The 13568-nt window shown below is 41.5% G+C and overlaps 1 protein-coding gene and 1 long non-coding RNA gene across 2 annotated transcripts in view; both read left to right on the top strand.

Annotated features, from left to right (window-relative positions):
* LOC139028155 (uncharacterized) overlaps positions 1 to 6562 on the top strand; it is a 30851-nt gene extending 24289 nt beyond the window's left edge. The window contains exon 2 of the long non-coding RNA XR_011480345.1: positions 4783 to 6562. This is a non-coding gene — a long non-coding RNA (uncharacterized lncRNA). The remainder of the gene's footprint in view (positions 1 to 4782) is intronic.
* Positions 1 to 13568, top strand: part of LOC111967937 (extracellular serine/threonine protein kinase FAM20C) — a 73333-nt gene that overhangs the window by 37606 nt on the left and 22159 nt on the right. The window lies entirely within an intron of this gene.

Genomic DNA, 13568 nt, shown 5'->3' with positions numbered 1-13568 from the left:
TAAACGCAACATGTAAAGTGTTGGTCCCATGTTTCATAAGCTGAAATCAAAGATCCCATACTCAAAAAAAGTGTGTTTCTCTCAAATTGTGTGCACACATTGGTTTGCATCCCTGTTAGTGAGCATTTCTCCTTTGCCAAGATAATCCATCCATCTGACAGGTGTGGCATATCAAGAAGCTAATTAAACAGCATGATCATTACACGGGTGCACCTTGTGCTGGGAACAATGAAAGGCCACTCTAAAATGTGCAGTTTTGTCACACAACACAATGCCACAGATGTCTCAAGTTTTGAGGGAGCGTGCAATTGGCATGCTGATTGCAGGAATGTCCACCAGAGCTGTTGCCAGAGAATTAATGTTAATTTCTGTGCCATAAGCCACCTCCAACATAGTTTAAAAAACATGGCAGTATGTCCAACCAGCCTCGCAACCACAGAACACGTGTAACCACGCCAGCCGGGGACCTACACATCCGGCTTTTTTCACCTGCGGGATTGAGACCAGCTACCCGGACAGCTGATGAAACTGTGGGTTTGTGCAAACGAAGAACTGTCATCTGCGTGCTTGTCATCCTCACCAGATTCTTAACCTGACTGCAGTTCGGCGTCGTAACTGACTTCTGTGGGCATATGGTCACCTTCAATGGCCACTGACACACTGGAGAAGTGTGCTCCTCATGGATGAATCCCGGTTCAACTGTACCGAGCAGATGACAGACTGTGTATGGCGTCGTGTGGGCGAGCTGTTTGCTGATGTTAATGTTGTGAACAGAGTGCCCCATGGTGGTGGTGGGGTTATGGTATGGGCAGGCATAAGCTATTGACAATGGACACAATTGCATTTCTTCGATGGCAATTTGAATGCACAGAGATACCATGACAAGATCCTGAGGCCCGTTGTCGTGCCATTCATCCGCCGCCATCACCTCATGTTTCAGCATGATAATGAACGGCCCCATGTCGCAAGGATCTGTACACAATTCCTGGTAGCTGAAAATGTTCCAGTTCTTCCATAGCCTGCATACCCACCAGACAGGTCAACCATTGAGCATGTTTGGGATGCTCTGGATCAACATGTATAAAAGCGTGTTCCATTTCCTGCCAATATCCAGCAACTTCGCACAGTCATTGAAGAGGAGTATAATAACATTCCACAGGCCACAATCAACAGCCTGATCAACTCTATGCGAAGGAGATATGTCGCGCTGCATGAGACACCAGATACTAATCTACGCCTCAACCTCTTTTTTTTTTTAAGTACTGTATCTGTGACCAACAGATGCATATCTGTATTCCCAGCCATGTGAAATCCATTGATTAGGGCCTAATGAATTAATTTCAATGACAGATTTTCTTTATTTGAACTGTAACTCTGAAATATTTGAAATTGTTGCATGCTGTGTTTATATTTTTGATCAGTTCTTTTGACCAGAGCCCGGTCTAAATAGGGTGCCATTTTGGACGCACCTCGAACCAGACTACGTTTCACTACTGAGACAAACCTTTCTATTTATAAATGATGTTTCAGGGCAGGGTTTAATGTCATTTCAGCAGGGTTGGTTAAACCTTGCCTTGTGTGGCATCTCAAATTAGATAGTGCTCCGACGTCGACAAAAAGATTAACCTCAAATGTGACTCATCACACATAAAAGGCCCAATTCAACCTCCTGATTATGGGATAGGGATTGTGAGTTGTACTGAAGCTAGTTGTGTCATTGGGTGCAGTTATAAGTGGGACACTTGAATGCAGTTTTACGGAGCATCAGACAGTAACAGATGATGTGTCAGTCAGTGGTTACCTTTAACAGGACCTAATTTCACTCCACTTACAGTGGCAAGAAAAAATATGTGAACCCTTTGGAATTATCTGGATTTCTGCATAAATTAGTCATAAAATTAGATCTGATCTTCATCTAAGTCACAACAACAGACAAACAGTGTGCTTAAACTAATAACACACAAATTAATGTATTTTTCTGGTCTATATTGAATAAATCATTTAAACATTCACAGTGTAGGTTAGAAAAAGTATGTGAACCCCTAAGCTAATGACTTCTCCAAAAGCTAATTGGGGTCAGGAGTCAGCTAACCTGGAGTACAATCATTGAGACGTAATTGGAGATGTTAGATGTTGGTTAGAGCTGCCGTATAAAAAACACTCGCAAAATTTGAGTTTGCTATTCCCAAGAAGCATTGCCTGATGTGAACCATGCCTCTAACAAAAGAGATCTCAGAAGACCTAAGATTAAGAATTATTGGATTGCATAAAGCTGGAAAGGGTTACAAAAGTATCTCTAAAAGCCTTGATGTTCATCAGTCCACGGTAAGACAAATTGTCTATAAATGGAGAAAATTCAGCTCTGTCGCTACTCTCCCTAGGAGTGGCCGTCCTGCAAAGATGACTGCAAGAGCACAGCGCAGAATGCTCAATGGGGTTAAGAAGAATCTTAGATTGTCAGCTAAAGACTTACAGAAATCTCTGGAACATGCTAACATCTCTGTTGACGAGTCTACTCTACGTAAAACACTAAACAAGAATGTGTTCATGGGAGGACACCACGGAAGAAGCCACTGCTGTCCTAACAAAACATTGCTGCACGTCTGAAGTTCGCAAAAGAGCACCTGGATGGTCCACAGCGCTTCTGGCAAAATATTCTGTGGATAGATGAAACTAAAGTTGAGTTGTTTGGAAGGAGCACACAACACTATGTGTGGAGAAAAAAAGGCACAGCACACCAACATCAAAACCTCATCCCAACTGTAAAGTATGGTGAAGGGAGCATCATGCTTTGAAGCTGCTTTGCTGCCTCAGGGCCTGGACAGCTTGCTATCATCGACGGAAAAATGTATTCCCAAGTTTATCAAGACATTTTGCAGAATGTAAGGCTATCTGTCCGCCAATTGAAGCTCAACAGAAGTTGGGTGATGCAACAGGACAACGAACCAAAACACAGAAGTAAATCAACAACAGAATGGCTTCAACAGAAGAAAATACGCCTTCTGGAGTGGCCCAGTCAGAGTCCTGACCTCAACCCGATTGAGATGCTGTGGCATGACCTCAAGAGAGCGATTCACACCAGGCATCCCAAGAATATTGCTAAACTGAAACAGTTTTGTAATGAGGAATGGTCCAAAATTCCTCCTGATCAGGTCTGATCCCCAACTACAGAAAACGTTTGGTTGAGGTTATTTATAACAAAGTAGGATCAACCAGTTATTAAAACCAAGGGCTCACATACTTTTTCCACCCTGCACTGTGAACTTACACGGTGTGTTCAATAAAGACATTAAAACGTATAATTGCTTGTGTGTTATTAGTTTAAGCAGGCTGTGTTTGTCTATTGTTGTGACTTAGATGAAGATCAGATCAAATGTTATGACCAATTTATGCAGAAGTCCAGGTAATTCCAAAGGGTTCACATACTTTTTCTTGCCACTGTATTTTATATTGTTGGCCGTAAAGGCCCTTGTGATATAGTATTGTTCAGTGTCTGTCTGTCTCTGTCTCATTCCTGACCTAGGGGCTTGGCACAGTGGTGAACAACCACGCTTATTTGTACATATTAGCTCTGTATTGAACAGTTTTTTCCATTTCTTTGTTTCTTTGTGATGGATCATTGGACATCTACGAAATATGGAAGAAGATAGGGATATTTCAGAGGTTTCCTGACTGTTTTAGTGGATGATTCATCCCTGCTTTAGGCTAACATCAAGGGGCAGTGGATATGGGCCTGCATTAACCCTATCAGTCCTGAGATTGCAGCAAAAATTGTCATTTTATTTATCTGACTGTCATTTATCTGCATGCCCAGACCTTATATTTAGCCTCACATTGAAGTGTTTGACCATTTTCCGGTTAATTGACAAATGTCAACATCAACAAAAAGTCTGCCAAAGCAAAAACCTGATCAAAATAAAAGTATATGAATGTTGTAAGTACATAGATTGTTTGCTCACTGGGAAATGAATATCCAACTAGTCAGTGACAACTGTGTGAAGTTTGTGACAGCAACTATGAGTTTATTACAGTATTATAGACACTATGTCCTGGGATTTCCAATGATTTTCTAAGTAGACGAACCACTTACCTTCTAACGATGCTTGTGTAGCTTGTGAGAATCATAGAGCAAACTGTGCATGTTCGTGAGAGTCTCAGCTTTTCATCGATAGCTTTAATAGTTTGTAGCTCAAACCATTCAGACTCTACAGACGTTTTTGTATAAAAGACCCGGCCCCGGGCCCCTTCGGGATCCGCCCTTGTTTCACAAACACTGCTCTACTTCCGCCTCCGTTAATCACACAGACTAGTGGTCCGTATCTACGGACGCAGAGGAAATAGGCAACCCATAAGTCTGTATCTCAGACACACAATGGTTCAAATGGGTTAGAAGTCTAATGCAGATATAGCTAACGTGAAAGACAACAAGAGGAATGACTGAGTCCCAATCAGTCGATCGACCTAATCCATACCCCACTCACTCCACAATCACACTCATGCACAAACACACGCTCGCAAGAAATCACACACACACACACACACACACACACACACACACACACACACACACACACACACACACACACACACACACACACACACACACACACACACACACACACACACACACACTATATGTAGCTGGAGTAGAGTGTCTGTAATAAATGAATAGGGTCAGGCCAGCTATCAGGACTGACTCGGGGGGCTTCCAGAAACTGGATCTGTGATCTCCTTTCTTTCTCTCCGTTCACCTCTCTCCTTTTTTCTCTTCTTTTACCTCAGGGCTCCTATAGGATCAGACAGACAGAGGACTCTGTGTTGGAGTCCCACTCTGCTCCTGGCTATCGTCTATTCTGTACTGGGGCTGGCTAACTGACTAGTGGGATGTCAGGCAAGGGGTTACATAGGGGCTTCTGCTGGGAAATCCATACAGTCCATTAAAACAGGGTCTAATATTACACGTAAAGGAGAATGGTCATTCGGCAGGTGGAGGGAAATGCAATAGATAGCAGTCTGTAAGTACAGAGATGAGTATATTAAGGTGTGTATGTATAGCTGCTGTAGGAGAATCACCTCTGCTCCAGCATGCCACTCAGGGTGCCAAGTCCAGTTCATGTGAAACTTAAGAACATGTCTTGCCTTTCTCAACGCTACACACTTGTAACTTGGGAAGTTTCACCTGGGAAGTCTCTGCTCTCTGCAGTCTGCACCTGGGATTTCCCTGCATTAACCATGCTTTAAAAGTCTCTCATAGCCAGGAAGGTCTGGATGATCACATTTCAGCCATCCAAATAGTTACATTATTCCTTTACTTATAAAACAGTGGAGAATAGGTTCCTACTATATTCTGAAATGAAACCTCTCGACAAGGGTATTTTTTATTTATTTTTATTTGCCCATCCCCCCTCTTCGGCAGGACACATATCTTTTAGTTTTTTTTACAGATTTTCTGCTACATATAAATACACACTTTGCATACACATTTTAGATATATGGTACTTTTATATAAAGCAATCACATAACAATAATACATTACCAAACATAAACTCTCTAATCCCACCCCTCAGCCACTCTCAGCCCATCCCACCTATCACCATAGACCACCCTCGTTTGGTTTCCATGTGCCATATATTGTTCAAATGTGCTGTGATGTTTTACATACATGTTGAACCTTTCTAAAGAGCTAAAGATGAAAACCTTTCCTACGAGTATTATTAGATTATTTATTGACTGGCTATGGCTTTCCAAATCACCCAACACTGCTATTTGTAAGGTTAATTTTAAGTGAATGTTGTGATTTTTTTTATCATTCCTGAACCTGTTGTTGTGATGTTTCATAATGCTGAATTGTTTAAAAACATTTTCGGATATTATCGCCAATATGTCGTCCATGTAAAAAACCTGTCTGATCAGGATGAACAATATCTGGTAAAACCTGTGCTATGTATTTCGCCAGGATTCACAATGGACTGGATCTTTATACCACCGGTCCTGTTTTAGTAGTTATGAAATCAGACCTTCTTGTTGAATACCTGAAAGTCTACCATTTTTATAGGAGTAATAAAAACATGCTAATAATGGATCTTTGAGTACATCAAAAAAGGTCTGATATACCTCTACTGGTATCCCATTCCAGACTGAAAAGATTTAATTGCCTCAAAAATATATTCTTTAAGTTGGCCTTCACACAGGTCTTTCTGTAAATGTGTTAATTTTACATTATTATTATAATTAGGAAAGAAATCCTTACAGTTAACACCATTTAGTGGAAATGGAGGAGACTGAAAATAAAATATATGCTAAAAATATTTGTCTTCCTCTTTCAAAATATAATTTGGTGAATCATGGATGACTCCTTCACGAATATCTGTAAATTATTTTTGGTAGCATTTTTATGTTGAAGATTCAAGAAAAATGTTGTGCATTTTTAACAATTTTCAATCCAATTATCTTTATTTTTGTAATACATTACACTTGATAATTCTTGAATAAGTACCTCCAATTCTTTTTGTTTTCCCTCTAACCGATTTTGTGCCTCTATAGTAAAGTTTACATGACCATCTACCTGCGCTGTTACTTCCTCTATTTCCTTTATTAGTCTCATCTCTTTGACCTAAACTGATTTTGTTTAAATGATGAGTATTGTATTGAATGGCCTCTAAAAGTACATTTAGAAGTGTCCCATATAATAAGGGGATCTGCTGTACATATGTTATGCAGAAAGAAGTAAATTATGAATTATTTTGTCTTAGTTAAGAACAAATTGTCATCCAAAAGGCTTTGATTAAATTTCCAATATCCCCGTCCACGTGGAAATTCTGTAAGAGTTATATGGAGGCCAATTAGATGGTGGTCCGATCGCATTCGGTCTCCTATTAATTATTTTTACAACTTTTGATACCAGCAAGAATGAGACCAGGAAGTAATCAAGACGGCTAGCTTGATTAAGCCTTCTCCATGTATATCTCACTAGGTCAGGGTTTTTCAACCTCCATATATCCACTAGTTCTAATGTATCCATGATATTCGTGATCTCCTTAAGTGCTTGCGGGGGATAGTTTGTAGTGTGATTTCCTTTACGATCCATTGAGGTACTTAAAAACGTATCATAATCTCCCACCATAACAATAGATTAATGCGTTGCTTGTGAGCTCAATAGATTATTATATATATTTTCAAAGGAGTGTGGATCATCATTATTTGGCCCATATACTGAAGATTAATTAGCCAAATCTGTTTTTGGTGCAATAGCATATTTAAAAGAATCCATCTTCCTTGAGGATCTGTTTGCACAGCTTGCACAATCAGATCAAAGTTTTTATTAATTAGTATAATCACCCATTTTCAGTTTCTTTGCCCATGACAAAAATATATTTCTCCCTCCCAGTCCTTTTCCCACCCAACCTCATCTATATTTGTAGAGTGAGTTTCCTGTAAACAATATACATTATATTCTTTCTCTTTTAGCCATTACAATTGTACATGGCTATACTTATTTCCCCACTTACCACAATGATACCCAAGTTTCAATTATACTTCCCACATCCAATGTTTGTAAACTTACCATTAAAAAGCACCATGATGATTAAGTGTCCATATTGTCCTAATATTCCACCCACTAAAACCTCCCCCGTCAGACCATCTCCCTGACTCATGACGCACCTTTGCTTCCTAAGGCAAACCATTGGCCGCCAATTGGCGTAGGCCAGAGGCAAATATGGGCAGTCCAATGATAACATAATTCAGTACTGCCACCCTTCCCTAACACATTCAAAGTGCTACTTTGAGTGTTATTATATTATTTATTGACTGACTATGGCTTTCCAAATCACCCAACACTGCTATTTGTAGGGTTAATTTTAAGTGAATGTTTATTGCATATCTATGAGGCTGCTTTTTAAGAGAACTTACCAAATAACATGGAAAACAGTCAGAAAAAAATCAATAATGACAATAATAGATCATATTAATAGAAATAATAACAGCACAATATTATAAATCCACAAGGGTCTGAAGTAAGATATTAATAAGTAGCACCATTGTTTATTCAGTGCTACCACTGTAGGTTACTAGGTTCTTCTGAACTGTGTAAACTGTGCTAGATGATGATGGTCAGTACTTCCTCCAGCCTGGCCAGGCAGGATCCCCAGGGGCTAGTCTAGCACTGGAGACACTCATCAAACTGCAGTTTACAGCGGAAGCTCACTGGAAACGGAAGTTTAGCTTTGTCTCTGTGTGTGTGTGTGTGTGTGTGTGTGTGTGTGTGTGTGTGTGTGTGTGTGTGTGTGTGTGTGTGTGTGTGTGTGTGGTGTGTGTGTTGTGTTGTTACTGTATGTCATGTGTGTGTGTGGCTGCGGCCTCCTGGGACAGCAGACAAAACAGCTGCAATATGATTCTCCTGAGCTCTCTGGGTCTGTCTGGAAGTTAATTTACTCTCTGACTGAGCTGGTTTATGGACTGGAGGACAAGGGCAGCATGTGTGAGTTAGTATTGTCCAACAGCATTTTGCACTACGTGTCAATGTACTACATGCACTGCATGCGCGTGTGCGTGCATCAGGGCTGGGATCAATTCGAATTGAAAGTCAATTCAGGAAGTGATTTTTAGAAAATGTCAAATTAAAAATAGCTTCTACTCATCAGTTTACTGAGAAGTAATAGAAAATAAATGCCATTTTGTCACGGTATGAATTGACCTCAGCCTTGGCGTGTGTGTGACCGGCCCACGCAGCTGCTACAAAGATACATTTTGCCCCTGTCCCTCGACACAGACAGTGTGTCTGTCTGTCTCTGGCTCCGTCCATTAAGCCAGGCCAAGCAGAGCTGTGTAATCTGAAGGAATGGACTGCCCCTGGCACTCTGACGTTATGACTGTGTCATCATTAACCGCCTGCCCGGAATAGCCAGTTGAAGTGTGTGCGTGTGTATTCACAAAGGAGGCCTGGATGGCTGTATGACTGAGGGCTCCACTCAAATGGCACAAATGATGGTCCTTCTATTGGCAGCTCCCAAGTTATCCCATTAACCAACCCCCTCCCTGGCCCTCAGAATGCCCTGAGAGAATCATCCCACCACTCAGTAGAGTTGTGCTCCTCTCTGCAGCTTAGCTCTCATGCCTACATTTTCCTTTCTTCTCCTCTCCTCTCATCCTCTGCCGCTCCTCTTCTCTCTCAGGAGATTCTTCCTCTGCTCTCCAGACATGGCTAAACCCATCAGACCCCAGCTGAGAGGAATGGAACAGATCGGTTCCAGACAGTTACTCATCCTAAGCTTGTGTTAAAAAGCCCCTGTATATAGTATGTGTAGCCTAGCTGGCCTAGCAGAGAGTCACTGTTCATACACTTTCCATCCCCTTAGATGTGTCTAATTTCTACCACTTGAGAAGGGAAGGAACTACAAGGCTGCATCGTTATAATTATTTTCTCTTCCATTCCCCCTTGAAACAATATGATCTAGCCTCTTACAGTAAGAAGCACCTGTTGTTTATGTCATATCATCACTGTAAAGCCTTCAAATTAAATTCTGGATCTCGAAGCCAGTTCCACTGCTTTTTTTCATTGTTCCCCTCTAATCAGAGATTGATTTAGACCTGGGACACCAGGTGGGTGGATTTCATTATCAGGTAGAACAGAATAAGTGACCTTAATTCATCAATGAAGTGCAAGGGTGGAGTGAAAACTCACAGACACTCGCCCAATGTGGAATGAGTTTGACATGTGATGTAGAGCATCACTGTAGGGTGTCCACCTACTCTGCCCAGAGTGGGTGAAAACACGCTTTGGTGATGAAATTTCACTTCCTTATGTTATAAAATACATTTTACGAAGACAAATATGATTCTGAATGTTCTGAATTGTTCAGTGGGGTCTTTCTCTAACATATCATTCAAATTATAACCAAAAGGTCAGATTTCGTAACCTAATACATCTGACAATAAGCACTGTGCTCTGTAGACAGAGCGGTGCCGCTTGTCGCAGTGACTTTTGAGGATTTGACATGTTGTGGTCATCAGCAAAGTTGTTTCCGCGAGTCGCAAAAAGCTAAATTAACACGTCATGATCTGAATCAAATGTAAAAGGCTTGAAAATGACAGCTTGCTCCGTTGACATTTCAGAGATCCGCTTGTTTTTCAGAGAAATCTTCGAAAAAGAACAGGAATTTCGCATTAATATACTAAAATATAAAAATACTACATGTCATGTCTCAAAATTGATATCTATCTTACCTCTATATTGTTTTATGTCCTCCAGATTCGAGAACAAAGATGACGTGTTCAACGGTGAGCCTGTTGGTTTGCCTTAATTCTTACATACGTATCCAGCCTAGCTGACGCAATGCTATTTTCCTGTTTGTGACCACTTTTCTAGCACTTACCTCTCTGGCCTCCATTGATTTAGTCACGCTAATATTGGCCATCCTACAAGGGTACAAACGGTTTATGAAAGAGACATGAGGTTTTGACCATTCGTTTTCTTAGAGTATCTACACAATGAACATATTATTTTAACCATCGGTCAGAAGATGCGTTTTTGATTGGACACCTTATCACTGAGTGTCACATATTAGCCTGGTGCAGGAAAACCATCCATTACCCAAAACAATTAAAACATAATTGGCTGGGCGACATGTTGAGAGAGAGGAAGCTGAAAAATCCCTGTATCTTTTTCGCCCCGCTCACCTCTCTCTCTCACTCTCTTTCTCTCTCGTTCTCTCTCTCACACTCTTAATCCTTCTCGCTTTTTCACAAACATTCCTCTCATTCCGTCTCCCTCTCCCCTCCCTCCTCCAAACCTACAGTCAGGTCCTAAAATATTGGCACCGTTGATAAAGATTAGCAAAAATAGATCTCTTTGGCCACACACACCAGTAGTGAGTTTGGCGTCAAAATGAGAAAGCATGAGCAGAAAATAACCTCATACCTACTGTAAAATATGGTGGTGGATCTTTGATGTTATGGGGCTATTTTGCTCCCACTGGTCCTTCGGCCCTTGTTAAGGCATCATGAACTTTACTCAGTACCACAGTATTTTACTCAAAAACCTGGTTGGCTCTGCCAGGAGGCTGAAACTTGGCCTCAAGTGGATCTTCCAGCAAGACAATCACCCCAAGCACCCATCAAAATCCACAAAGAAATGATTAATTGACAACAAAAGCAACATTTTGCAATGGTTTGAATTGAAGAGGGCAGTCCATACGCGCAGACAAAGGATTGTTGGTTAAGGGCTTGTAAGTTAGCATTTCACTCTTTGGCGCATGTGACAAATAACATTGGATTTGATTTGATGTCAAGGATCTGGAAAGATTCTGTATGGAGGAACGATCTAAGATTCCTCCCAATGTGTTCTCCAATTCCATTAAAATAAAAGTATACTCGCAAAGCGTATTGAAAACAGGGGTGCCAATAATTTTGACCCATATCTTTTTCTGAGCAATTGTATTAGTATAAAACAATATAATAAAAAAACCTTTGGAGCATACAATACAGTATTTTTTGCTCATCTTTATCAAGGGTGCCAGTCATTGCAAATCCCACTCATCACAACGACCATCCGCCTGGGATCTCCAGAACACTCGGAACATTCTTCCTTCCCGGTAGCTAATGCCGTCTAGAAGGTAGTGAGTGCTGCCTTCCTAGAAATGATTTCCGCCCAGCGATGCCGAGGCAGGGGGGAACGTGAATAATGAACGGATACAGCACTCAATCCTGCCCACCCTGGACATGTATAGTACCCAGAATCCTCCTGTGCTGTTAAGGTTTTGGGGCAGATGAAGCCTGCTGTGGGCACACAACGGGGGAGAGGAGTGAGTGAGAGTGAGCGTGAGAGAGAGAGAGAGTGAAAGAGAGAAAGAGTGAGTGAGTGGAGTGAGAGAGAGAGAGAGCGAGAGAGAGAGAGAGAGCGAGAGGAGAGAGAGAGAGAGAAAGAGACAAAGAGAGAGCAAGAGAGAGAGAGAAGAGAGAAAAGAGGAGAGAGAGAGAGAGAGAGAGAGAGAGAAAGAGAGAGCGAGCGAGAGAGAGAGAAAAAGAGAGAGAGAGAAAAAGAGAGAGAGAGTAAGAGAGAGAGAGAGAGAGAGAGGTGTGCTACGTGCTCAGAGTGATAATAGAGAATACCAGACCTGATAATTAGCAGTAATTGCTGTAAAGGGAAACATTCGTTTAACTTCTGGATTGTGTAGGCGATGGGTTTATGTGGTTAAGTTATGATTATTATCATAGCTACGCCAGAAGAACATGCTACTACAAAGTAGTCTTTGCTGTATATAGTTTGATGCAATAAGTATGCATAAGTAGCTGATTCTTCACCTATACTTGTTTATTGTTCATGCATCAACAAGTAAGTACATAAAATTATAATTTATATTTTATTATGCCAAAAGTAGCAGACTAAACTCCACTCTGTGGTGAAGTTTCTGATGAACTCCACCAACGGAGTGGAGCAGAGACCAGGTTTTGTGGACTATAGCTCCGACTACATCGATTCGCCCAAGATCAATACTTCAAACAATTTAAATTCTGAAATGTCTACCTTGTACCTATGCTTGTTCTCTTATTTCTGTGCCTTTGTTTGTTTGTTTGAATCCATACATTTCAGTAAATGCTGTTGCTCTAAGATGGCAACTCAGCGCAAATGCGCATGTGCTAATTGAATCTCAACAAGGAAATAGTTGGTGGTTGTACAGTATTTGATTAACATTTTATTGAGAAGGTATTGATTTCAGCAACAACAACAAAAAGGCACACAACTACAGAGGACAAACATAGGTACAAGGTTGGCATTTCATAATTAGCATTTTTTAAGTATTGACCTTGGGCTAATCAGTGTAGTCGAAGCTAAATTCCACAAAGCCTGGTATCTGCTCCACTCCGTTGGTGGAGTTCATCAGGAACTTTCTTCATCACGGAGTGGAGTTTAGTTCACCATGTCAAAAGTAGACTCGTCGGAGTAAAGAAAATAGATTTCGAAGGTAGATTTAAGTTTAAACCAGTGTAGAGCCATGGCCCCTGTGTTATTGTACTGTAGGGTTGACAGTATAACTAGCACTCTTCAAAGCTCTCAATCAGACAGAGGGCTAGTCTCCTGAGGAGGGAGAGAGACAGAGAGAGGGAGAGAGACAGAGGGCTAGTCTCCTGAGGAGGGAGAGAGACAGAGAGAGGGAGAGAGACAGAGGGCTAGTCTCCTGAGGAGGGAGAGAATCAAAGAGAGGGCTAGTCTCCTGAGGAGGGAGAGAGACAGAGAGAGGGCTAGTCTCCTGAGGAGGAGAGAGACAGAGAGAGGAGTTGAGAGGAGCAGAGAGAGGAGGAGAGAGAGAGACAGAGAGCGGAGAGAGACAGAGGGCTAGTCTACTGAGAGGGAGAGAAGAGAGAAGGGAGAGAGACAGAGAGCGGGAGAGAGACAGAGGGCTAGTCTCACTGAGGAGGGAGAGAGACAGAGAGAGGAGAGAGGGCAGGCAGGAGGGGAGGAGGAACAGAGGGTGAGAGGGAGAGGTAGTGAGGAAAGTGAAGGCCTGGTCACTTGGTGGTGTCCATTAAAGCACAGATAATAGCTTTACAGTTTACAGAGATCACTCTAA

Source organism: Salvelinus sp. IW2-2015, linkage group LG8 (genome assembly GCF_002910315.2).
Source record: "Salvelinus sp. IW2-2015 linkage group LG8, ASM291031v2, whole genome shotgun sequence".
Lineage (NCBI taxonomy): Eukaryota > Metazoa > Chordata > Actinopteri > Salmoniformes > Salmonidae > Salvelinus > Salvelinus sp. IW2-2015.
The sequence above is the reverse complement of the archived record's forward strand: the minus strand, read 5'-3'. Positions and strand labels throughout refer to the sequence as shown.